Raw genomic sequence first — 27,166 nt, forward strand, 5'->3', positions numbered from 1 at the left:
CACAGGTCTCCAGCCGGACTCTGTGCTGCTGATAACCACCCTCTGAGCTCGGCCAGTCAGCCAGTTCTCAACCCACCTTACTGTCCACTCATCTATCCCACACTTTCTCAGCTTTGCTATCAGGATGTCATGGGAGACAGTATCAAAAGCCTTGCTAAAGTCAAGGTAGATGACATCCACTGCTCTCCCCCCATCTACCCAGCCGTCATGGAAGGCAATGAGGTTGGTCGAGCACAACTTCCCCTTGGTGAATCCATGCTGACTACTCCTCATAGTTGTTCACAGCAGCCCTATAGATGACAGAGCAGATGACTCAGCCTTTAACAATTGTTGATTGATTATGAAGTCATGACTCAGAGTCTTTTTGCTGAAGGTGTTGTGGTTTGAATATCAATCTTCAGCCTAGGTCAGCTCAGAGGTGCTTAAACAATTAGATTCAGTGGATCCTAATGGAAACAATCCTGAAGTTTCTACATTAAAGATGTCATGATATCACAGAGTAAACTCTAAACCATGTAGAACAAATATAGCTATTACAATTAATTATGCTAAATTGCCTGAGCAAGCAAAAGGGGTAAGTGCCAAAGATCCAATGCAGGCAGGCAGTTATCATTCCACCCTGCAGAATGTCTGTATAATCAAGAGGCATAAAGACTTGCTTGGAAATCAAATAGTTTTCCTTTGACAAGGAGATGTATAAAGTCGTATCTGCTATAAAACAAATTACTTAAGAACATTTTCATTTAAGGATTATACCTGCTCAATTGTTGAAATGTAAAAAAATGTAAATGAATATCAAAGAGGAAACTACCTCCCCACCCCTGCAAAAACTCGTCTGTCCAACAAAATATTCCACTTGACCTTCAAGCTTCCCTCCTAAGCAGAATCAGGATGTTTAATGTTTGAGCTTTTGAAAAAAACACAAAGGAAACTAACACTCCCCTTCAACTAATTACTAGTGGGAAATACAGCCTCCTTTTATTCCAATTTGCTTTTAACAAAGGTAGGGCATGCACCCCCTTATTACGAGATCCAGTGGGAGGGGAAATGCCACATACAAAACCCTCTTCTCTACAAGTTAGATAGAAGAGGTATTTGGCAGTGGGGATTCTTATTATTTTTTGAGGTTATTCAAGATGGGATATATAGTGTCTGAAATAACGTAACAACAGCTTTCTGTTGAAACGTGAATAACTATCTCAGCTCTCTAGTCAAGCATTCCCTCATTTGCCTCTCTCACCTCAGAAGCTGGATGCTGATCTCTTACTGCAGGAATAGTTCCCCAGAAAGACCAACATTGCCCACCTCAGGTTCTGCTAATGCCCATCATTATGACACTCTCCTAGAAAGGAGGAAAATCACAAGCTTGACACGGAGCAAGGATCTGAATTAAGGTCTCCCACTCCTGAACTACCCGCTTTAGCTACCAATTTAAAAATACCCCAATTGAATGCAGCCTAAGGCTATAGAGCAAATCAGCAGCAAGGTAGCACAGGGCATTCAGGGCTGTTTTCACTCATTTTCTGCTACACTCTGCATTGCTACTTGGGCTGCATGTTACAAACACTTGCCAATGTACCTGCATCCTATTTAACAACGTATCTTGAGAACAAAGGAGAAACACTGAACAAAAAATTGCTGCTGAGCATAACAGATCTCAAACCAAAGACTACAGACGTGGTAGGAGGTGAAACAGTAGTTTGTTTCTGAGCAGCTACAGACAAAAGAAGGTTGGAGAAGGCAAACCTTTATTCATAGTAAAGAGAGCAGAGCAAATCAGTAAACAGAGTAATAGCTTGCCTGCATATTGGCTGTCCTTTGCATCAAAGACAGAGGGACCAAAACAGATAATAGTCCTCAAAGTCAAGTGTAACACTGAACCTCACTGGAGCTTGTTTCTTACCAATACACGCTCCTCCTTGTTCTGCAGACAGGACTGAACAATAGGTAAAGACCATTGAGCCATTTTATTAGAGCTCTGTTTTTACAGTCTCTCTCTATTAACTTGCTGACAATTAATTACTTCCCGTAAGCTTAATTACAACCAGTTAAAGAAATGTTGTGCAAGTCTATAAACAAAGCTTGGTCAATTTGAGGTAATGGGTAGTTAAGACTAAATGAGATTTCTACTCTGTTACTTCATATGCAACCTGCTCAACACATTCAATACTACAGCATGAGGTTCCAGAAGAACCTTGAAAATTGACTGTGGAATTGGTATCCATAGCAGTCCTCAAATTTGTTTTTGTTTAAATTAACAGTGCAAGCAGTATTCTTAATACAACCGAAAAGCGAACTCTTAAGGAAACGTACATGAGCTACATGATCAGTTAGTTCACAGAGCTGTGCTAAAAACACCAAAATAAAATAGAAAAAACTGTGCATAATTAAGGTTAAGTTTTACCCTAGATTACCAGAAGGTCATACAGACTGAATAGCTATCAAATTAAAGTATATAAAAAAAATCTCTTAAATTTATAAGAGAAAGCAGTGCCTCTCTCTTAAACCATTTTCGGTTTGCAGTGAAAACAGACTTCTACTGAAGCTTGTAACATTTCCATCAAGTTCTTGTTTGAGATTCCAACCTAACACTGCAGAATTCCCTATCCAGTTTATTTCTGAAAGGAACATGCAGCAGCAAGACACACACACAAGAAAAAAAAGGAAGGAAACAATACTGCAAGGAGTAAGGATAATTCTTTTCAGGTACTCACCCAATTGTCAGCATTAGACTGTCCGTGCATTTCTGAAAGTTCCCTAGCAGATGTTGCCTTCCCACAGAGTTCTTCAGCAGTACCTTTGAGTATGTTTGTCACCCATTCAAGGTATAATTCAGTAATGGGTACAAGCTCAAATTCCTACTGAGAGGCTGACCACATTACCTCAAACATGACAGCTCACATTCCAGTCCTTCCTTGTCTGTTCTTTTCTCTATTTACTCTATCACTTTTTGAGTTGTTCTGGTCTACAACTAACAGCTTGAGTAATTTACTACCTCATGTTCAATGATTTGCTTTGTTCTCTTTATTAGATATCACAACACCGCTCTCCCGATGGCTCCATTTGGGACCATGTCCCACTCCAACTTTTTCTTTGAAAAAAGTTAAACACATTTTAAAATCATGGTGCCAAACAGATCTTTCAGTGTAACCTACCTAATTACCTTCTGAAAAGAATGGTAATAGTTTCAGTTGTCCTCAAGTTCACACAAATCCTTAAGCAATTCAGCTGAACAGAATGAATCTCAGTTTGACAACTGCCATCAGAGCGCTGCATTAATCCCCAGTGTAACCTCAATAAGCAGTCAGCCTGTCCAGGAAGTTGTCAATTGGTCCAGGAATTCTCTTTCTCAACAGTAACAGAGCTACAGGCACTACTGCTTGAAAAAGCACACTGTATAAACTGAATGCCTGGTGATTAGTTTCCGTTTATCAAATCAATTTTCTTCCCCTAAAACGTGCACGGTTAAATCCCAAGGAAAGATTCCATTTATGCCACTGCAGTACCATCCCCTTCTGACCTTTGGGGTGTGATGCTTGAAGTCAATGTGGTAGCATTACGTTTCAACATTCAAAATGACACATTTCCCATTAATCAATATGTCAGCGGATTACTAATACATTTTTGATGTTGAGCAAACATTAATGCCTCTATCAGAATGAAACCAAATACTTGACTATTTGTTTAAGAGCTTAGGCATTAGTGCTTAAGCCAATGCAAGGAGACATGATCAAAGAAAGCAAGCGTGCAGAAGATAAGATGCATGGCACATCTTGAGCTAGATTTACTCCCCCACAGCTCGCTCCAAAAGTGCTTACTGTAAGTTCCTGCTGTGCTGCACCAGCGCCAAACACAGCACCTGATCACTGCTAGAAGAGGTGGGGAGCAGAGCAGGTCTGATGGGGCAGCCACCTCATCTTTCTCTCATGAAGGTCTCTACTGTCCCCCTGGTTCCTTCAAACAAAGGGATGTCACCCCAAAATTACTAACAACCTCAGTTAAGACTGTTACCATCAAATGCCCTTCATTAAAGGTGTTTATTGATGTCACTCTGCCTCCCAGAACTAGGTGCCCAAGCACATAAGCAGCTGGTACTTTTTGAGATTATAAAACTTGTTAGCAAGCCCACCAGCAAGTCTTCAGGCATTAAACTACTTTCTCACTGAACACTACTCGCTTCTGTTTCGAGTCTTGGCACATTTCCTCAAATTCACCTTTGCTGACAAATTACTCTAACTATTTAGTAGCAAACATTTTTCAAACAGTTGGTTTCTGTCTTCTTGTTTACACCCTATGAGAACACTTTAAGGTTATTTTTCAATTGTTAAGATCTAGTGTTTCATGTGTCTCATCACCACAACCCTAACAAGTCAGACAGACTTCGTGAGTCCCTTTGGAACTTGGTCTTTTATCATCAAAAGCACATGCTGTGCACTCTCCCTCTCTGCACTTAACGCATTTCATTTATCCCCCCTGAAAGTCTGTAATTGTCAGCACTGCAAATTCTGTAGTGGTTTGAAAAGCAGAACTGTACTCTTATTTTTAAAACTACAATGAATACTCCATAGAGTGCTGTAAAAGGTGGGATCAATGCCAGAGTTACACTGATAGGTAATTCAGGTAAGGTAATTCAGAACCTGAGTTTTCTACTCATCTTCCTGGAAAACTCATGTCTGTACATATGACTATGTAGACACACCTTTCTTTGTGCATGTACTTTGCTTTGCACTAAGAGTCACAGAAAAAAATAGAGAAGGGAAGGAACAGATTTTCTGCTTTCTCTACATTTTCTACTTCAGCTTAGCGTACAGAAATGTACATTAGCTTTGAGCAAGCTACTTTAAGCAGGAAAGCAGTCTAGCTGGATCAAGATGGTAACGCATGGTAATTTAGCTCATAAAGACTTATGGACTGCTACATTAAAAAATTACTTGTGGTACTCATTTAACACCTAAGTTAGCTTGGATGCAGATGAGACTATATACATATTGCTAGTACCTCTTTTTTAAGTTATTCCGAACAATCCAGAGAAAAATGAGATTCAAAAAGGGGAGAAATGTATATAGCATATTGTTTCATTACCACACTGTTGTTCATTCCAAAAGACTAATATTAATTCTCATGGGAAAAAAAAAGGCCAGTAAGCAAAACATGTTAACATGACCTTGTCACTATACAGCATTAAACACCAAAAGATGAGTCATCATTTTAAAATGTAAAGACTTCTGCCTCCCTAGTATCACAGCAACACCTATCCGTAACAGTCTTGTTACCTTTTGTTAAAGATACAGGAGAAAGAAGGAAAACTTTCAAAGCCTCAAAGATGTAAGTGAAACTTTCCTGAAGACCTCATTTATTTCCATTCCTTTTAGCTAAAGATCATCTGAGGAGACACAGATGGACAGACAATCATTCAGATGGTACTAACTGTTCTTTGTTCAAGTTTATCTGAGTTGAAGCTTGGTTCTGCTTCTTTGAAAATAACTTGGGTACACACAGAAGGAGAAAGACTGCTGAAAACACAGGACTGCTACTGTTGCTGGTGTTGCCATATTCAAATTGACTCTTGGAGAAACTCAGGGGAAGCACAGAATAGTGGCAGCTATTCCAACATCTGGCAAAATGCTGCCCGCTTTAAGACTTCAGTTCTGACTTGGTCACAGGTCATGGAAGTATTGACAAGACACAGTCTTTGTTTGGGGTCTTATACCTGTTTGCTTTTCTGCTTATATAAATGTAGGATGCTTTCTGTAAAATGTTTTCTGCTTTTATAAATGTAAGACAGTCAGAGGCGGAAGCCATCATGAGAGCTGTACAGCAACAATGTAAGTCATGGTAATAAGCAGGGTACAACTGAGGCCATGGAGAGCAGCCATGCTCAGATTGTAGATCAAGATCATGGTGATGCAAGGCCAAAAGGAATTCATGAAAGGATTTGGGGACTGTCAAAGATAACGAGAGCATAGGCCATAGGAGCAGGATGTCTATCCATCTGGCATCACCTCACAACCCTCCCTGAGCACTAGCCAAATTCAATACTTCATCTGGCTCACCATTCAAGCTCAACTTTTTATACACCTGTTCAGTCAACAGCTTCTCTCCAGTCTTAAAAATTTTAGGCCTTCCTGCACGAACTATCTCAATTTAACAATAATTATTGCTATCTTCTAGAATCCAACCTGTGCAACAAACAAGGAGAACTTATTTTCCCAACAAAATAATGAAATCCAAGACACAGAAAGCACCCCATTCTGCACTATGTTTCTCTCCGCTTCTGGAGAGATCTGCAACTAAGGTTTATCATTTCATGATAATATTACATACAACATTATGTGCAGGACATAATAAGGATACCGTGGAATGGTGAGTTCACCTGAAATTAACAGTAACAATCAGGCCCTTAGCAGAAAAGAGTATGTGCAAGAGGAACAGACGTTAATCCTACTATAGAAATAGCAATTCTGAGAAGTATCAGAAAAGAATAACCAAAATACAGTACCCTTATAGGCATTTTCCTCGCTTTTGCTAACTTGATTTCTCTTGCTACTGAAGTCACTTCACTAGGAACAGAGGTGTTATACCAGCGTCCAGGTTCAGGAATGCCATTTGGATTTCTAAGTTTGTTTCGTAGGTCCCATCCATCCACGTTTCCCCTCGTCCCGTTCAATCAGATTCAGTTTTTCTCGGCTTTCAAAGCCATAATCAGGAAAAGAAACCTAGTAGAGGTATTTGCTAAACAGCTCCCTCAATAGGCCATAGCGTGGAGATGAAAAATACAATGTTATCTATATATGTTCATTGGGCAAAGCTTGTACTGAAGCCAACTACACACTTAAGTTAAACACAGAAAACATAGCAAGTAAAACTCTACTACAGTTATCAAATACATAAAAAATGGGAATTAAGGTCATTTTGAGACTTTATTCAGCTCCTGAATGTATTTATTCCAAAACTATTTTACAGAACTTATTTCCTGATGCTCATTAGCTAACTACACCTCAGATTTCAGCACTTCAGCCTACAAGAAAATAGTGTTCCACATCTACTCCCCTTTAACATCAACTGTGTACAAAACAGTGCTGAGCAATCAGAGGAGGACGATGAGTGCAGTGGTGAAGAGAGGAGAGGACAGAGGGAAAAGAATGAGAGAACACGCTGCGAGAGCTGCATAAGGTTGCATTCCTGACCATGTTCTTTTCATCTCTCAAAATATTCAGTTTAAAATCCCTATCATGGATACTGCCATATCCTCTCCATTCTGAGCACTAACAGCAAACTGTCCATCAACCACTGCCCGCTTAGACAGAGAGCAACGTAACTGAAAGATGGTTGCTCAGTGTTGCATTTTAGACAGCCCATGGCAAACCTAGAGGAAAAACGATCTGTACGTTTGGTAAAACTGCAGTTCACAAAGCTAGAGTGGCACCAAGTGGTGAGTGGCTGAACTTGGATCTTGTTATGTATATTTTTGCAGTCATATAAGCCACGCTTGCCATAGTAGGAGTTAAAATAAAATGGCTCAGCAGCTCGCTTCTACGAGGGAGCATAGATTTATTAGAAATCCTATTTCACACATTCACACATTAACAAGGGATAGAGCCTCCCATAAAACACTCTTAAGTGATTAAGAGTTGAGAATAAGTTGACAAAAAGCATATGACTGTCAGTAATGATCAGGAAGTGATAACATGTATCCTGATTTTTTATCATCAGATGCAGTCAGAATCTTTATCACACCATTTAACTAACACTTAAAGCTAACCAATCCGCCACGTTGCAGCTATTACATCCCTTGCTGTTTTCTCAAGGAAGCACCCACATATTTATTTGCTTCCCTTCAAACACTTAAGATGTGTGTGCACCTCCCCTCCCATCCAATTCTTACAAATATCTTACATGTTGTTGCTTTTCTTCGCAGCTCGCAAACAAAAAACAAGACAAAATACTGTGTACCATCAAAGATCGTGTCAGGAAAAAGGTTTTTCCCTGTAGTTAGTTGTAATAACCATACACTTCATCCTACTTCTCCCTACAATATGCCAGGTTTCGAATCAACCCTGGACAAACATGAGGAAAACAGATGAGTATGTCAGAAACAGAAAAAAAACATGACAGCAACAAGCAAAACACATACATGCACCTTATTGCTGTGCTGTGAACACAGGAGACTGTTTTCATTGTGCATTTCTACCAGTTAACACCATCTACAAGCTGTTACCCAAGCAACTGATGGAAGCACACACTCACAAGGAACGAAGTACTTGGTGTGACAATTTGTGGGCTACTTTGGCCTAGATTTTCAAAAAGTGAAAAGAAATTTCACTAGTATAGCTAAATAAGAAAATATATACTAGTTACTATAACTATAACTAATAAGAAATAAGAATTTTCTCTAGTATAACTTCTAAGTTGTTGTCCTAGGAACAGTAACTAAACCAAATCTGAGTATCCTTATGAGCATGAAAAAGTTACTGTGATTAATACCATGATCAGATCTTTAGAAAGAAAAGAAAAGCTCTGTGGAGCTAGAGACAGGGGCAGTTACACACTTGACTAATGACTTCAATATTTACAGACAAGGAGAAGCGATAAGCTGAAAAAAATGGAACCTTATTAAACAGCACCTTTGTTGTACACCACCCACCACAGTAATGATAGGCAGGTTTATGCACAATATACTTGTAAAGATGACCACCCATCAGTTGGGGTGAGACTTCAGTAATTCCAAATCCAGCAAAGGCTCAGAGGTTCAAGAAGCCACAGAAGCCCCTGAAGCTCTTGACCTCTTTCAGTTGCGGATGCTGTAAGCAAATCTTAGTCTTCACTTCTGGAGTCAGACGACACAAAACCCGAGCTATGAAAATCTTCACTAAACAAAACCACTAAATGTCTCAGGATTTTTTTTTATTATTATTATTTTTAAATTAAATGTCAGGTGGTTACATTCTGTGTATGAAAGTCCTGACTGCAAATAAATGCTCTGTCCATAAACTCTACTTTCTTACTTTTAAGAGATGGTAGCAATGTTGATCTACAGATTAACAGCAACTAACTTCTGATTCCAAAGCAAGTGATGCATCAAGTCTTTGTATCATTTCCCTCTGAGGGGTAATTAATGGATATTTTGCAAGCTGTTTGGAGATCCTCCAATAAGTTGTGAGTTTTCTCCCCTACATGCAGTGCAATGTCAAACAGTCTGTTAGTGTTACACAGCTCACTTCTGTAAGATTTCTCATACATCACCTGACAACCTCATGCTTAAAATCAAGCCTCAGTAAGACCAGTCACATCTAAGACATAACCACCTTCACTTCCTCGCATACCCAATAGCTTCCTCTGTCCAAACTTGAAAATAACTTAAAGAATGAAGTTTGTGGACGACTATGCTGCATGGAAATGCTTAGTCACTTCTGTCTCCTCCAAACCCAGCCACTTGCCCAATTTCACTACCAAAACAGTTGTATGCTTCAGTGATAAAATATTTGGTGATAAATTATCAGCTACATATGGTGTATTTAAACCCAAAACAAGCACCTAATCTGAAGAGCCATACTTCCTACTAATTGATATTATGTGAATTTCAAAACTATAAAGTAATACGAGTGGGTTGTCTACAAATACACAAATGCTGCAGGTACTTATATTTTGGTCATTATGATGGATAAGAAAAATATAAAACTATATGGGCATTCAATGAGTTCAATATACAGCCATTTTTATTAGACAGAAGGACAGTTAGGCTTCCTTGGAGAAGTAGAAACTCACATCATGTTGTACAATAGTGCTCATCTCCTTAGAGACAGGACCACTGGTTGGCAAGTGCTTGAGAATAAAAAAAATTACCTAGCAATTTATTGTAAGTAAGTTATATGTTATATTTCAGTTTGAATTCACTCATGTTTATCCTGAGATCAGTGGTTTTGGATGAATAGCAGACTAACAAAGACTGCTTTCTTAAATGAGTATCTAAAATCAGATTTTTGTTGGATAGAACCTAAACTGCAAGGGGAATATTTAATCATCTTAGAAGAAAATCCATAGATAAACTACCACTGGCTGCAGATGGCAGAACTAATCGTCTTTATCACTTCCTCTTTAACTCAAGCTTTTAATAGAATGTTTTGTCTAAATATCTAAGTATCAAAATATCCTCTGATCACAGTTTCTTGATAATTGAGCTTTAATAATGCCGAAGTGTTGGTATTTAGATTGCTTAGTGGATACAACTTGTGCCAAGTTCATCCTTTTGTAGTGAGGAAGTCTACTTAAAATAGCCGTGCGAATTTAGAAGCATCTTCCACCACAGCTGGTAATATTTACTCAAGAAAACAGTAATACTCATGGACACTGGTATACACTTGATAATTATCAATGATGACCCCCCTTGAGGTCAGGCTGCATATTTATTTTGGCATATTTCTGGCCATGTACAATACTTTTCAATTGACATTTTATGGTTCCCTTCAAAGTTCAGTGTACATATTCATCCACCAATGAGGAACTGACAACTGCATCCCAAAACATTTATGCATCTAAATCATGAATGTGAACAGTGTGTTACATGTGGTGTACGTAGCTCATCTTTTGTATTTTTAGTTACTAATTGCTGTACAAATTAAAGATTCTCTGCTAATATCAACTTTGCACTGAGATAAATGACAATGCAGAGAGCACAGTATAGCACACTGAAAGGGCTCATTACAGTTACTGCTGTCATAAATGACCACGTTTGGTTTTATTTAATTTGCTTTCTGAGAGCATTACTACTGGCTAAAATATCCTAAAGGCCACTAATTATCCTTCTTGACAGAAGAGAATTACAAGGAATTTCTCCGAAGTCCTTTTACTTCTCCTAGTTCTGTCTAATCACTTGGTACTCGTCTGCAAATGGATTTGGTCTCATACATAGTAATAATGATGACAGATGTTTTTCTGCCAGTCAAACTTAACATTCAAACTTGAGTTGATTATTATGAGTAATCTACAATTTCCTCCATAATTAAGGCTGCAACTTTGTTCCCATGAAAAAGTTCAATTTTGACCTCCCACTCGCATCCATTAATGAAGGAGAACTTCAGTGGTACGTGAGAACTGTGGCATAAGAAGAATTTTCCTTCCCGTTTTCAGAGTAAATTCAAGAAGGAAACTCCAATTTATGGCAGTGCATTATAGATATTGCCCACCTGTCAGTTATCTGTCACTTTATTGGAGGGAGAGAAGGAAGCAGAAGGAGAAAGGAATATAACTTTACTGGACTCAAATAACGTCCTCATGCACAAAACTAAAGCTGAGACAAAGTCTGATTTTAGACGTAATTGACAGCTCCTTTCCTAAGATCAGGATGGGACCACGGGCTCTTAAGTAACAGGCAACAAACAAGCACTACAGCTGTCTTCCCCATACTTTGCCTCATTAACACCAACAATCTTCCTCTAAGAAACAAAAATCCTAACCCCATCAGTAAGGGGATGCAATGAAAAGTGGGAAGCTTTCCTAACACAGCAGAACTGATTTGAATGAGCTCAATGACAACTCCTTTATGGTGTTCCAATATTAAAGGTGCTCAGATTTCTAAAAATTCCTCTAACCTCCACTTTTGGGTAGTTTGTTACAAAGAGAGAAGAAAGGCAATAAGACATGGCTTAATGGATTTATCTACTCAAGTTCTAATACACAGGGCAATGTTTTGCTACCCAGAGTCCAATTTTAAAAGTTATTAAGATTTTAATAGGCTCACTAGATCTGTATGTTGACTCTGACAGCCTAATTTAGGCTCAGTGGCAGTTTCAGAGATGCTGCATTAACTGTTGGAGCTGGCCAGTTTGAATAAACTCCTTTCTTTAGGAGAGCCTCAAAACAAAACAAACTCTTCAGAAGTGCTGAGATTAAACCCTTCGAAAACAGCTGTGGGATGTGAATAGGCTCTGTATAACCAGGACCGATAACCAATTTCTAAACTGACCTGTATTTATCATGCAGGAGAGAAGGCACCAAAGAATTGCCTTTCTGAACGATGTTAGGAAAAACATTTTTTTTCTTCTTACCACATGTGACAACTTTGAATAGCAGAAGGAAGACAAATACAGTTTGAGGAAGCTGTAGATGAAGAAATCTGTCTTTATAAAAAACTGGTCACAAGTTGTGGAATGAAATCATCAAAAATCACACTCATTTTTTGGTCAGAACTTGAGTGACAAGCCACTGAAGCGACTCCCATGCAACTATTTTTTTTTTCCTCCCCGATGAAGGTCAAAAAGGAAACATCAGTTTCTTTTCTGTTGTTTTACTGTCTGAAGTTTTTCCTCTACATCATCTATTTTTATCTTGTCAGGAACAAAAAGAGGACAGAAGTGAAATAAAGTCTCGGTACGAAAACTTTCAGAGCAGTATATTTAACGCCAGTAATTTTTAATTTATTTATTTAGTGTTAGGGATAACATAAGCTTACTAATGAGCAACTGATGTTGTTCCTTAGCTACTGAAAACATTTAAGTGTGTTATTTAATAAAACAGAAGCCTAAGACCACTCATTTACTACAGGATAGTCTCATTAGGAATCTTCCTAAATGCTTGTTAGCAGCATGAGCATTTCTAGCTCAGGGTCTGGAAAATAAGAAATGCCAAAACAATTGTCCACTAACTTGCTTCTATCAGCAGCTGTTAGTTTTTCCCCTTAGGAACATTTAGGCAGTTCTAGAAAGACAGCAGATGAACCAGCTGGAAGTTGGACCTTATTTTCAAGTGCTCCGTACCACCCCAGACAGAACAGATCATGTTCTGCTAACACAAGGCATAGCAAGCTCCTTAGTGAATGCTAATACAACCGTTTCTACCTAAACAAGATACAAATGCATGCCAAAAATGTTAAGTCCACAATGCTGGCACCAAGCAGGTAAAGGCTCAGTCGATAGGGTCCAGCCACCAGGGGCATTCTCTGCTATCCTTCATTTGGCACAGGAGACCATTAACAGCTACGGGTGGTTTGAAGGAGATTTGTTTTCAACAATGTCAGACACTGAACCTGTTGAACAGTGATTCAATGCTGTGGGCTTCTAGGTCATCTGAAATAATTCAAGAGCCGTCTTCTTACCTTGAGCACTTGGGTCTAACCCTATGCTTGAGTCTTCTTAGTGTTTGTGTGTCCTCAATTTATATTTTGCAGCTAATACTTTCCAACTTCATCCCATTAGTTGCTGTCACTGAGTTCACATCCCTTTTAATGATTTAAGAGCATCTGCTCCAGCATGCTTGCATGTAACATTCATTCCCAGATGAAGTGAAGGTACCAGTATTTTTCCCTTTTTTTGCCTTTGTTACTGTCTTTTCAAGAGAAAAAAAGATCTATGCATCTGTATTATACACCAAGAAGAGTAACAGCATTAGCAGCTGGGGCTGATATACCCAGTTTGATGCACAGTTATTTTATTCCAATGTTTTCATTTGATCACAGACCAATAATACCAGTAAGAGTATTAAAAACTCCTGAAGAAGGCAGTTAAAACATCGCATGACATTCAAGGAAGGTTCTTCCTAAACACCCAATGAAATTGGATCCAAAGTACACAATTACTGCACCTTCTAAAGCTCTGCTCTGCGAACTCAGGGTTGTCTGATCCAGCATTTCCCTGAAGCCTGCTAAGCTTCTGGCCTCAGTGAAATCTTGCTGCTCATTGCTTCTGTAGTAATGCCTTGTTTTTCTTCAGTCAAACAATTGTGTTCTATGGTTTTTATTACTAAACCCTTAATTTTTAGACATCAAGACCTTGATTTTATGCTGTTTCCTTATTGTTTTGAGCATTTTCTTTTTCTGGCAACATTTGTCTTAAGACACAGCGCTGGCATTCTCTTCTGTACAGCAAAATAGGCTGAGAACTGACACTTCACCAGCAAGGGCAGGGCTCGGGATGGCACAGCCCACCATGAGGGAGCTGCCTTTGGGGTGCCCTCGAAGGGCAGAATATGTCTGGTTGTCTATGTCAGTCGAACCAAAGTCCCACCACAACAGATGGAGGCCTGGTGGTCCCCCTCACCCCATGAATCTCCAGCACACCCCAGACTCACAGCCGAGATACAGCGAACAAAAGGAATGCAAGTGCTGAACAAATGCCAGGACAAGGTGCCAGGCATGAGCTGAGCCTAAGCTCACCACAAGAATTAGATTCACATTTATCTGGTTTGAAGGGACTGAACACGGCATAAGAAGAGGCACAAAGCAATCCCCTACTCACGTCAGCCAGCCAGACGCCCAGAGCCCCCCACCATCACTTGCCAGGGAGGCTGCCATGTAGCCCGGCACCAGGCCCAGCCCAAGGGGCAGCTCACAGAACACAGGCAAGAGCCTGTTTTCGCTTTATTTACACCTCCCATGAGGGATCACTTGATTAGTCTTGGAATCTAGCGCATCACAACTTTAACACTTATGTTTAGACAGCAGAGCTCATAAGAACCCCTGCCTTTTCTTTCTGGCTTCTTAGTTGCTGGCACTGAGGTTTCTGCCATCTCTAGAAGTTTACCATGCATATACTGGAACAGGAATTCTTCTCATTTCACCCACAAGCCCACAGGTGAATTCTATTCACCACAGCATAAGACAAACACACTCACCTAAGATTACCTGATTTCTCTATGAAGCTGTTGCTTAATGAGAAGTCTATTGTCAGCACATGTCAGCAGCTGGCGAGGCTATGATACAACAACTCCAGTCAGCTCCAGCCTGCAACACGTGTCTCCACTTGGTAATGCCGACTTTCAGTCAAGTGACCCATCAGTGGGACTGCTGCATTATCACAGAGAAAAAGGATGGAAAGATTGGTGTCTCAACAGTGGCAGCCCAGAACAAAGCATTAGCCATCCTGTAACATCAAATACAAGGATGTGCAGATTCCTTGAGACCCACAATGGAAGTAATTGGAGATTTAAATAAGCAGGTGCCAACTTGTTCAGCAGCAGAGGGACAGCTCCATCTTAGTTATCAAGCACATAAAAAACAAACCACACCAAAAGCCTGTCCCCCTGCAGCCCACGGAGTACCACGGTGGAGCAGGGCTCCACGCTGCAGCCCGTGGAGGAGACCACGGTGGAGCAGGTGGACCTGCACTGACAGAGGCTGCGTAAACCCACTACATTCCACCCCTCACCTCTGTGAAAAGCATATTTAAGAATAATCACAATATATTCTTATTTTACAATTATAACAATCTCCACAAACTTCACTAACATCAGAAAGAAAAATAACTCCCCACACCAAAATAAATATAACATCATCACAACACCGACGAGGTGGACAATTTACACACACACCACCCCTCGTCCCTTCACCACACTAACATGAAACATATTCCTCACAGTTACTGCTTTCTTATAAATTCTTCACAGGTTTTACATTCATAATCATTCAGTCCATGTTTTGCCTGTTACTTCTCTCAACTATCATCCTTATCTCAAATTCCTCGAGCCCCACCTTGGGCACCAAAAAGGACTGTGGTGGTTTTACTTGGGTGGGCAGCCGAGCTCCACCACAATCGAGCTCCACCACAACCGCTCTCTCACTCCCCCTCCTCAAAGAGAAACGGGGAGAAAATACGATGAAAAGGGCTCAAGGGTTGAGATAAGGATGAGGAGATCGCACAGTAATTATCGTGACAGGCAAAACAGACTCAGCGTAGGGAGATAGTAAGATTTATTGCCTATTACTAACAAGCTAGAGAAGTGAGAAACAAAGGAAAGAAACCAAAAGCACCTTCCCCCCTATCCACCCTCTTCCACCTCCTCCCCCCGAGCGGCACAGTGGAACGGGGGAATGGGGGTTATGGTCAGTCTATAGCACTTCGCCACCACTCCTTCTTGGTCACTCTCGTCCCCTGTGCTGTGGGGTCCCTCCCACGGGATGCAGTCCTTGCTGAACTGATCCGGTGTGGGCTGCCCACAGGCAGCAGCTCTTCAAGAACTGCTCCAGATATGGGTCTGTACCACGGGGTCCATCCCTCAGGAGAAAACTGCTCCAACCTGGATTCCCCACGGGCAGCAGCTCCTGCCAGGTCACCTGCTCCTGCGTGGTCTCCTCTCCACGGGCTACAGGTCCGGCCTGGAATCTGCTCCGGCAGGGGTCTTCCACAGGCTGCAGTCTCTGTCGGTGCAGGTCCACCTGCTCCACCGTGGTCTCCTCCACGGGCTGCAGCGTGGAACCCTGCTCCACCGTGGTACTCCATGGGCTGCAGGGGGACAGCCTGCTTCACCATGGTCCTCACCACAGGCCGCAGGGGACTTCTGCTCTGGCGCCTGGAGCACCTCTCCCCCTCCTCCTTCACTGACCTTGGCGCCTGCAAGGCTGTTCCTCACTCCTCTCACTCTCCCAGCTGCTGTGTGGCGCAGCATTTTTTTTTCCCCTGTCTTAAATATGCTCTCACAGAGGCACAAAACATCGCTTATTGGCTCAGCTCTGGTCAGCAGTGGGGCCCTCACCAAACATGGGGCAGCTTCTAGATTCTTCTCACAGAAGCCACCCCTATGGCCCCCTGCTACCAAAACCTTGCCACGTAAACCCACTACAAAGCCAAACACTTATTCAGATACTAGAGATTTGGCTCAGGCCCCCACACACTCTGGGGCTCCAAAGACACCAAGTCTCTCCCCAAAGCACAAGGATTTGCATCGTCCACTTACTACTCCCCATCCCTCTAAAAAGAGATCAGAATTCACCAGCAAATTCAAGAGCTCTGTCAAGTCTCTCTGAACAGGCAACACTTTATTAACCTAATCAAAGTATCTCCCTATCCACACATTACGATTCAACACTGCATTTTACCCTCCTCATTTCAGCACTGAACCACAGCTACATTCACCTTCGTTTCCCATCACTACAGCTAATCTGAATACACCAAGCCCATTCAACAGCACTGCGGTATTCAGTAATTTCCTTCCCTCTTGCTTAAGCATTATGACACAAGTAATACAAGTAAATCATACATCCCAAGCCAACCAAAATGATGCAGCCGAACAGGATCACTGCACTATACTTACACAGGTATAAACCAGACTGGTAGTTTGGCTAAGGGCAGTAAGCTATGCTGATGATGTTGTCAGTGAAGAAACATGCAGATAAGCAAACAATCCTGATTCTAATGAAAGTTTTTAGACCTCATACTACTGTCATGAAACCAATTAAAAAACCTGCCATCTTCAAAGCCCAAGACATCAAGTACTTTTAACATGGCTTTGAAATACTTCTTAGATGGGAAATGACCCAGGCTTGCGTCTCAGGCAATACCCATCTGTGTGCACACAGCACATCTTGAAGATTTTTGTATAAATCAGTGAGAAAGGATGGCAACAACCTATTTTATCATCACCTGTGTGGAGTAGATATCTCCCAACTGTGGAAATGGTGCATATTAAGCAGCAGTAGATAATCTCCATTTCGGAGCACTGCAACATCTCAGCATGGCAACAGCTATGTTAAGGCAAAAGAGCTCCACTGCAACAGCAGGTGCATGCCACTGACAAACACATCACGAGCAGACCATAAGCCTGAGTTAATGCTACCACTCTAGAATTCAGCCTGTGAGCTGGTATCTAGGAAATTAGTATAAAATCAAATTCAGAACAAAGCACTGCTACAAAAGAGACATTTTAAAGTAGCTGACTACTCTGCAACAATCACAATACGTCTTTTGAAACACTTTATCAATCTAATTAGTAATCTGCATCATTATCATGAAGATGAAAAGAATACATGTATTACATACACAAAACACATACATACAGATCTACTTTTAAGCCCCATACAAATTACCCACCACAATTAAAGTCATTCACTGTGGGAAACTGCTATATACATATATATCCATGTATATACACACGCATCAGGCTAATTATTTTGCCTTTTTCTTTAAAAGGCAAATGGGCACACTGCTGCTAGTGGGCAAATCCTCATCATACATTATATCACATTTACTAGCAATTTTGATGAAAACCACAGGTGGAGACAGATTATAATGGGAACATCTAATTGAAATTCATCTCCATTTTGCTTCAGATTGAAGACGTGCTGCTTGAGCCCTGAAACATATTCAATTTCATTCAAATTGTATGCGGATTTTCAGGCAAAAACAAATTTTAAAAAAATAAAAATGTTTCATAGTCCTATAAGAGTTCAGACAGTACTACAATGCTTTATAACTGTATTTTAGACATCTGCATACTCTTCTTTAGTTTTCACCACTCCCAGCTTTTCTAGCTCTACGAAGCCTCCTTACCAAGGCAGGCAAGGAGGAATACAAATCCCACAGAGGTCTATCCTTTGACAGAAGTTTGACAGCTTCCACTGACATGTCAAGTCACTGGAAGTCCTTGTGGATTTGCTGGGACATTAGCTGTTCAGTATGGTTCCCTCCAACACATTGCCATCAAAACAGACAACACATCTGTCTTTCACCATTCAAAAAAAAAAACCACACTCATCTTGTGACTCCAAGTTGCAGTTGTTAATGTGCTGCCCCCCCAGTTCTGTTTCTGGTGTTTTGCAAACGAGAAGACTGAAAATTGCCAGTTATACAGAAGATTTGGGGGGGGGGGGTAAAGCACATGACAAAATGATTCAATTTGGATACAATTCAGAAATCTAGTGTTACAATAAAGTTACAGCAAATCTCCTTTTAGTAACTAATACCAAACAAGACATCTGAAGCACTACTTGTAGCAAATAGTAGCTAATATGGCTTTTCCTCCTCCTGCTACCTATTGATACAATCCCATTTTAAGTTAATTCAATAAAGAGCCTACTCCATCACATTAATCTAATTACAGGATAGTCAATGCTACTCTATTGCTTATGCTATTGCCTCCAAGCACACTAGAATCCCCCATAGAACAGGAATCCCCGATACTAGCTATAGGCACATAGCATACATTAGTCCTGAATGCTAAGGCCCTCCCTGACTTTCAGTGCCACTATACCTAAGTCAAAGAGAATACATGTAGGAGAGGAGTTAAGGAAGCTAACAAGTAGATGGCCATCTGGTATTAGCACTCATTTTTGCCCAATGCTTTCCTAGCTAACTAAACTTCAGGTTTTATCCTCAGTATCCCATTTCAGCTCAAAAATAAACCCAAGTTAAAAATATATATATACACAAAACATTTTCTTAAATATTAAGAAGAGCAATAAATGATTAATAGAAGAAAACTAAGTATTTATGAATCTAGTTGATTCTGAGAACGGACCCTGAATTAAAATTCAGTTTGAACAGGCCTTATTCATAAGGTTCAAAGGTTTGTTACTGCATTTGATTTTGCTGTACAAACACAGGGAGCTAAGAGGTATTACATGTGGTAGTTTTATGAAAAACAGTAATAAAGAAGTTTTTTGCACTATTTGAGAAGACAGTGGCGAGCCTACTCTCATTACTGTTGCTTCAGACCACCAGAGAATTTCCCTTTTGCTGTTTTTTTTCCTCTTCATGCAGTACAGGAGTACAAAAGGTAAACCTTCCTCTTTTTCCTTCTTATTTAGGAAACCATCATAAATTAAAGCTGAAGCACAACTACACTTAATTTTCCTGATACTGTTCCTCTTGAGGAAAAAAAAATGGGAAGGGAAGAATAGGTTAATGAAAACCTTATCTGCACCCAATTCTACCACACCAAATTTACAGTGAAGTAACGCAAGACAGTGGCTGCAACAAACTAAACTGGTAGCAATCTTCCACCTAGAAATTAAAGTGAGATACATCTGAATTTCAAAGAAAAACAGACTATATCCTCATCTGACTTCTCACATGGATCATTCCTCCTCTAAGCATGCTTTCAACCCATGCTGGATGAAGCTAACTTCAAGTACTGCAGGTACCTGGATCTAAGAAGTTGAGAAAAGCATTTAGCAGTAGCTGACAGAATTTCTCTAAAATAACAACAACTCCAGAGAACAAGAATCCAATTTCTTTCAGTGGAACCTGGATTGCAAATTATGATTTTACCACAGCTTCAGCAAAATATATGGTACAATATCCATGTGACAGGATATACAGCCATCCACCATCTTGTGTGGTGTTGAGCCCTTTTTCACCTTCATGAATAACACACACTATGAGAAACGCAGTTGCTCAATGATGGAACAAGGAAGCATTATGAAATTTAAATTCCTTATAACATTGAGACCCTTCAGTTGCCTAGAAATGCCTGGTTGGCATTTGCAAGACACACCTTAAACGTAACACTAGTAGGTTGTGCAGTGTACCTATACAGAAGTTATTGAGACTGGGGAATCTTCTGTACAGGAATCCATAAGACTCTACCCTCTCTTGGAAGCGTAAGCAGCCACAAAACACACTAAACTCACCATCTGCTCCTCTCTGATAACACGTAATTAAGTAATTTATTTATTCAGCATTTAAACCCTCTCCCTTCTCATATTAGTCAAGGATGATTATGCTAAAGCCAGACGTAGTTAGCACACTCAAGTGAGCCATGTCCTTACAGGCACGTGACTTGCCTTCTGGCTATCCACCTTCAACATCTCAGCTGCCTTGAAGATCCTGTTTGCTATCCTCTCCTGTTCTCATGAGCTGGTCTAAAATTAAAGCATTTCTTATGGCAATTAACGGAAAAATGCAAGGAGCTGTACACTATCCTGTGGGCCGCAGTAACCACACAGATCTCTTACGTACACATCTGGCTAGAATTTCTTCCTTTCTGCAGGATACAGGGCTGCTGATGGCATCAAGTTAGATCAGAGTATGTTACCGAAACTAAACCTCCTTCAGTATGAAAATCTGCTATTTGCCAGCTACCACCATTTCCGAGGTGTTCTAGTAGCCTTCTGGCCACCTCCTGGTCTTCCCGAATCTTCCAAGCATACAAGAAGGCAGTGGCTGCCTAGGACTGTCTCTTCTGGCAAGGCCCAAGTCTTGCTCTCTGCTCTTCAGGAAGGTTTGTGTGGAATTCCCAACCTAACACTCAGGTAGAAACCTGAGCACGTCACAACCTGCCACAAAGGTAAAGCCAAAAACAAATGCTGTATCCTGATACACTGGAAAGCACATGGCATTCAGTACAGTCTTACCTACTCACATCAAGTCAAAAAAAATAATAACCAAGTTTCACAGACTAACTTTTTCCTGCTGGTCTCCCTGGTTCTTCCAGTCCTTCAGTCCTGTAATTCTGGCTGAAGCTCCCCTTTTAGTTCCCCAAGCGCACAGTTAGCAGACTTCATTACGCTCACACCCTAAGTATGAGTTCTTCCCCTTGCCTTACAGTTCTTAAAGATTTTATTTTTTAACCTCTGGATGGGGACAGTTTTAAAGGAAGACATTTACTGATCGAGCCAGTGTTTTGCACTTTTATTTTCTTTTCTTAAATGAAGCTGTATTGGGAAGCAGTAATTAAAAATAGAAACTCTTGACAAGTTACTGCAGTCCTGCCTCATAAAGAAACCCATCTGAAGTCATGAAAGTAACCAACAAAGCCGGTGTTATGCTGCACAGAGACAGCCCCTCCCTTAAAGGTCCTTTCCAAGAAAGGAAGTTTCCAACTGTAGTGGCTTCAGCAGTAGCCTTCAGGAAGCAATTAGAGAATGAGTCCAGGTTTTCAGTGGATTGAGTTCTCTACCATAAAGGTAGATATGATGGAAGGTTTGCTTTTAGTAGCAGCAACTTCTTATTTTTTCCCAGGAAAAGAAGGCAAACTTAGATGTCTTCAGATAAGGTCAAATCTTTGTTTTAAAGGCTCGATTTATGACATTTTAACAGCCATTATTGGCATTTCTTTGAGATGCCAGAAAGCCCTTGACTCCCATATGTGTTTAGCCTTTTTTCTATTTGCTTTTAGTGTTTATTAAAGCATAAAGGCTGGACTGAACTGTTCATCTTGCCTGTAAACTGAGAAGAACAAGCTCCCATAAAGCTCAGCAGCTTACTAGCATTTGTCTTGCAGACTAATACATGATTAAGTCCAATTACTGCTCCGAAATGTACAAGTATAAGTCACACCAATTCTGAAAAATGCGTTTTTAAACTTTTTCGTTGTTCTTTTGTGGCTTTTTTTTTTTAATTATCTTACTGTCAAGTTACCAACATATTATTTCCATCTTGTACACACTAGTATGCTTGCTCCCCACATGGGATGGAAAATGTGAAAAAAACAATCGAACAAATGAACAGAAAACACCTAACATACATATTATCTTCTCCTCTCACTCCATTTTAACATTACTTGCTGCAGATTGGTGGTTACCCGCCCCCCAACCAATTTCACGTTTTTCCAATAAATTTCAACTGAAATTAATGAAGCACATTATAGTCAAATAAGATTACTACTAAGCAAGTTGAAGTTGGTTTGCAGGTTGAGTCCAAACCTCTGGGTCTATAATAAATTCTACATTTCCAGAACTTTGCACTTTCCATTTAATTTTGTGTTGATTTATGAGTCAGTCTCCTCTATGCTAACTGTATATAAAAGAAACATGAACTCAGGGGAGGCAACAGTTAGTCTGTTACAATAAAAAACGTATACTGTTTATACCATTATTGCTGAGGAAATTAGTTAACATCCCTTCTAATACCCTGTGCACAGGATACTGTAGCAAACCACTTAACTTGCAATAATAGAGTATTGACTAGGCATAGTGATACGCAAGACAGCGCTCCTGCCAGATTAGACGAGTTCCCTGCTGTTAGAGAGAGTCTCTGTAGTAATACATTTGTTCCACCTTAACAAAAAAAAAACTTTCCAAAAGAAAAAACCTCCAAGGAATAAGATCAAAGCTAAACAAAATAAACATAAAGTAATACTTTTTCCCCCTCAGTGGTGGCTCGGTGAATGGGGTAATCTGGAGCACTGCAGATACACTACAAGAAGGTAATACAGTGTGTTCAACAAAAGGCACCCAGAAACACACAGTAGTGTGAATAGTAGCTGTGAGAAACACTAGTTAGCCAACATTGCAAGCTCAGGTAAAGATCTCAGTCAAGTAACATTTTATTTGTGATTGCAATGGTGGGCATCTCACAGGCAGGAGAGCGCTTGCAGATGCAGTTTTCGTATCTTTTATGCCCTGTTTCCCAGTGTTTCCCTTACTCTCTCCCCTGGTTCCTCACTGGCTGAGTATTACAGGTTCACAACTATCTGACGCTTGTTACTAGTTTCATACTAATTTTATCAACCTTTAATTCTTCCCTTTGTTTTTTCTTACCTTTTGCAACCTTCTTACTGTTTTGAACTGGCTTTTAGCCAGGTACATCCCGTCAGTGTTTTTCCCTCGATTATCAATCTAGTACTTGTTTCCCCCCATACATTGTGCCATCCCGGGAAAAAACATGCCTTGCATTTCTTCTGCTTATGTTACAAATTCCAATCAAAAACCAAAATTTTTGCTCCCACAGCGTCATATGCAGAAAGCACTGCACATAACCCTATGTTTTTGAAGTCCTCTTCAGATGGTCTTCAAGAGATGTGACGACGCACCTGTCACAAAATGTAAGATACACTGGGCAAACTTGCTCCTCCAAGCAAGAAGCACTGTAACAGTTCTCAGTCCACTGGACCACATACTCTTAGCTTTTTAACAGACCTCAGCTCCATTTCCCAACTTCTCGGTACACTTGTACTTCCAGCATAACACCAGCAACATTTGGCTGTTCAGGTAGGCAAAGCAAGCAGCTGCCTTAGGTCAGAGACCATGAGAAATAACTGAAGACCCAAAGTCCATCTGCTTCCTGACCCACCACCCTAAAAGACACTCTTAAGTGTAGCCACTTCATGGATACAAAGCAGGGACCCTGGGGACACCTCCACTCCTCCCATTCTCCTGCAGTAGCAGGATGGACAAGGCCAACCCTTAATGCTTCCCTCACCTTCTCAGAGTAACCATGGCCACATCCCATCTGCTCTTTATGTGGAAGAGCACATCAATTAGTGCTAAGCTGTGATCCACCTTTGGGTTGACTGCACCTGTACGACCATTTCCTCTGATGCAAATACTTAACACCTAAATTGCAAACGCGTAATTCCCCCAGATTTTCATGTGGATTACCTTCCACTATCTGTAAAGCACTGTTTCATTAAAACACATCTTTTTATAGACAGCTGTACATACTAGCAAAAAAATATCCATGCAAAGCAAAGCCATCTGCTCCTTTCAGAGAAAGTTTACATTTGATTCAAAAGGACAGAGGCAATCTGTAATTTAGTCCAAGTCTGGCTGCTTGGGCCTTTCTATTTTGCTAGTTTGTTTTTTCAAAGAGGAGTTAAAGGTAGTTTTATGTACTACATTTGCCCTTGGGTCTTCCTGACAGGGGTTCTGTTTTTCAGAATCACATTTGTTAGTTTTTTTTCCTTAAGTATTCTTGTCTCCCATGTCACCATATAGAAGATAACAAAGCACCCATAGGGGGTTCACTGACAAAGGAGAAATAACAAGAGTGCCTATGCACTGAATGCTGTCAAATGCAGAAATTAAAAAACAAGTTGGCCAGATGCAGTGAGCTTGAAGAAAAGATTAACAAAGTGCACTACCCATATATGTGGGACTAGAACTGTTCAGAGAGGGAGACCAAAGAGGAAGAAGTAAAAAATAACACCCCGAGGCATTTGATCTTTTTTGGGGGACAGGTAACTGGGGAAGAACCAAAACATTTCTCTCAAAAATTAAAATGCAGACTATTTCTCCCACAGTGCTCAAGGTGTTTAAATATTTTGCAACATGGGGAATGCAGTTAGCAGAAGGGAGAAGTGGAACAACCAAATGTCAGCTCTCATGGGGTTTCAAAATATTTCTATTTTCTGCAGAAGCATTTGGAAGCAAAGGAGTAGAAGCTTTTAAAAATGAAAAAGGGAGTATGTGAAGTACAGATTGCTTCACAATTGTTTTCGTTTTACCAACAAACTGTTTTTACTGGAAAGAAATTTTCCACTTCAAGGTAGAGATTAAAGTTTTAGCTTACTGATTTTAACCTTATTTTTAGGGTTCTTCCTTAAAGACTTCACCTTGTACCAAGAAGCTGATCTGGACCAATGCAAAATTTACTCCCATGTACAAGTTTTGTTATCCTCAAAAGTCCCAGTGATTCAAAGAGTACAGATCAATGAATTCAAGTACTTTCTATCATGAGTAAGGATAAGAAAAATCTAGCTTTGTGTGCTATGCACATGTTACTTTAATAGCCATAAACTAAAAAAGCACTATTTCCATACAGACCAACATTAGGATATATGTACCTTAATGATGACAGGGAACTCCTACACTGTAAAAACGTCGGAAGTCCTGCAAGGAAGGGGATTCAAGGTGCTTTAGGAGAAGAACCCTTGATCTCTTGAGACTTGTCTTGCAACAAGTTCCAAATATTGTAGTGCAGTTTGTTTGGGCATCAATCAGATGAATCTGCATGAAAAAGACAGACAAAAATGAAATCACTGGAGACTATGTGCATTCATACAGCTACATCCCAAATTCTTTTAATACCAACTTATCCAAGGGAGAAAAGAATACAGCAAGTACCCGCTTGCCGTAAGGCAGCCCAAGGCTCCTCACTTGTTACACCCTCGTAGCATTGTCCTCAGGTGAACGCAACACAGCTAAGAATAAGGACATCAGAAAGAAAATTTTGGACATGCATGGTCATTTATTGCTTTTGCTTAGCAGAGTTTAACTCCCTTACTCTAGTGCTAAAAATAATAGCTTTTTGTGCTATTAGTTATCTATAATTATGTCAGGAATATTAAGCTTGTATGGAAGACCTGTAATAAAGAACAGATAACAGAACAAGGCAGTCTTAGTGAGGAAATGATGAACTCACGGTTGAAGTCCATCACCACACGACTTGGAGTAACATCTAGTTTCTGTTTCCTTCTTTAACTTCATCTTCCTGCCTAACTTAACACAAAACACTTAATAACCCTTCTTGACTCAGCTTCCCTTCCTGTAAAACAGGAGCACTCATCATCTCTCTCAATGCTTTGAGGTGTTGTACAGCTTCTCATTATCATCTGTAAAACGCTTTTCACTTCCCTACTGTGTGCATTAGCTCAGGAGAACAAGAATCATTCTGCAAGTAAGATTTTTTTAGTGATGTCTTTGGAATGCGGCAAGTGAAGCCGTGTATAAAGAAAGTACATGTATAAAAAAGTACAAATGCAAAATTAACATAAATTAAAAATAAAAACATCAGATTAAAATACTAACACCTGCAAAACAGAAATATAGTGTACAATAGCTAGTCAGCTAACAGCATGAAATTCTACATCTGGGGCACTAGTAGGCACCAGGAAAGAAGTAAAAAGGGCCTTAAGGGTCCATTAAATTTCAGAAGCAAGCAATTTTTGAAAAAGCCTGTTAGTCTTCCCATACAGAAATGGTGCAGCCCTCTATTGTCTGTGCCTAACAAGAGCTCTGATGTGGCAATTGGTTTGCTAGCACTGGTGTTGCTCCAAGTGAAGACAAGGACAAGTGGGACTTGGCACAAATTGAACTAATCGGCAACACTTGATCAGCTCAATTAGTTCAAATCAACCCAAGTGCTTCTCTGTCTACCCTTAGAGCTTAACAGGGATGCAGTCAAACTAAAATGGCAGATTGCATGCAAAGAAACACAGACTGCCCCTGCTGGCCCTCCACACTGGCCAAAGGCTATCCTGTACAAGTTCCACAGCTGTGTTAGCAAAACACCATGCCCTGCTGAAGTAGCCTTGTTCAATCCTTGCCTATGTCAACATGAACTGGGAATATTTATGAGGAAGACATATTGTTCATAATTAGAACAAAACAAGCAGAACAGCACAATCAGTGTCAGTGTTCTCACGAGAGCTTCTGAATGAAGCCAGAACATGTGCATACCACGTATAGGTTTCAACTATTTTAATGCAGCAAGATAGACCTGCTTTGAAGGACAATAAAATCAAATCTACATGTCCATCTTGAATCAGTCCTGAGATGTGAAGGTAATGAGAGGAAACAAAGGGAAACCTAATCTGCTTGCTCACTTGTGTCTCCTTCCTCTTTGCTCCCAACTGTTACACTGAGACAGGGACAGATGACTGCACTGGAGAGTATCAGTGATTTTATTGACAAGTCCCTCAAATCATTACTTAAACAAAATAAGTTGTTCACTTCCCAGCTGGAGTCAAACAGACTGCTGACTGGTGTCTCAACCTTGGCTGAAAGCAAACAAGGTTACCT

Source organism: Cygnus atratus, chromosome 14 (genome assembly GCF_013377495.2).
Source record: "Cygnus atratus isolate AKBS03 ecotype Queensland, Australia chromosome 14, CAtr_DNAZoo_HiC_assembly, whole genome shotgun sequence".
Classification (NCBI taxonomy): domain Eukaryota; kingdom Metazoa; phylum Chordata; class Aves; order Anseriformes; family Anatidae; genus Cygnus; species Cygnus atratus.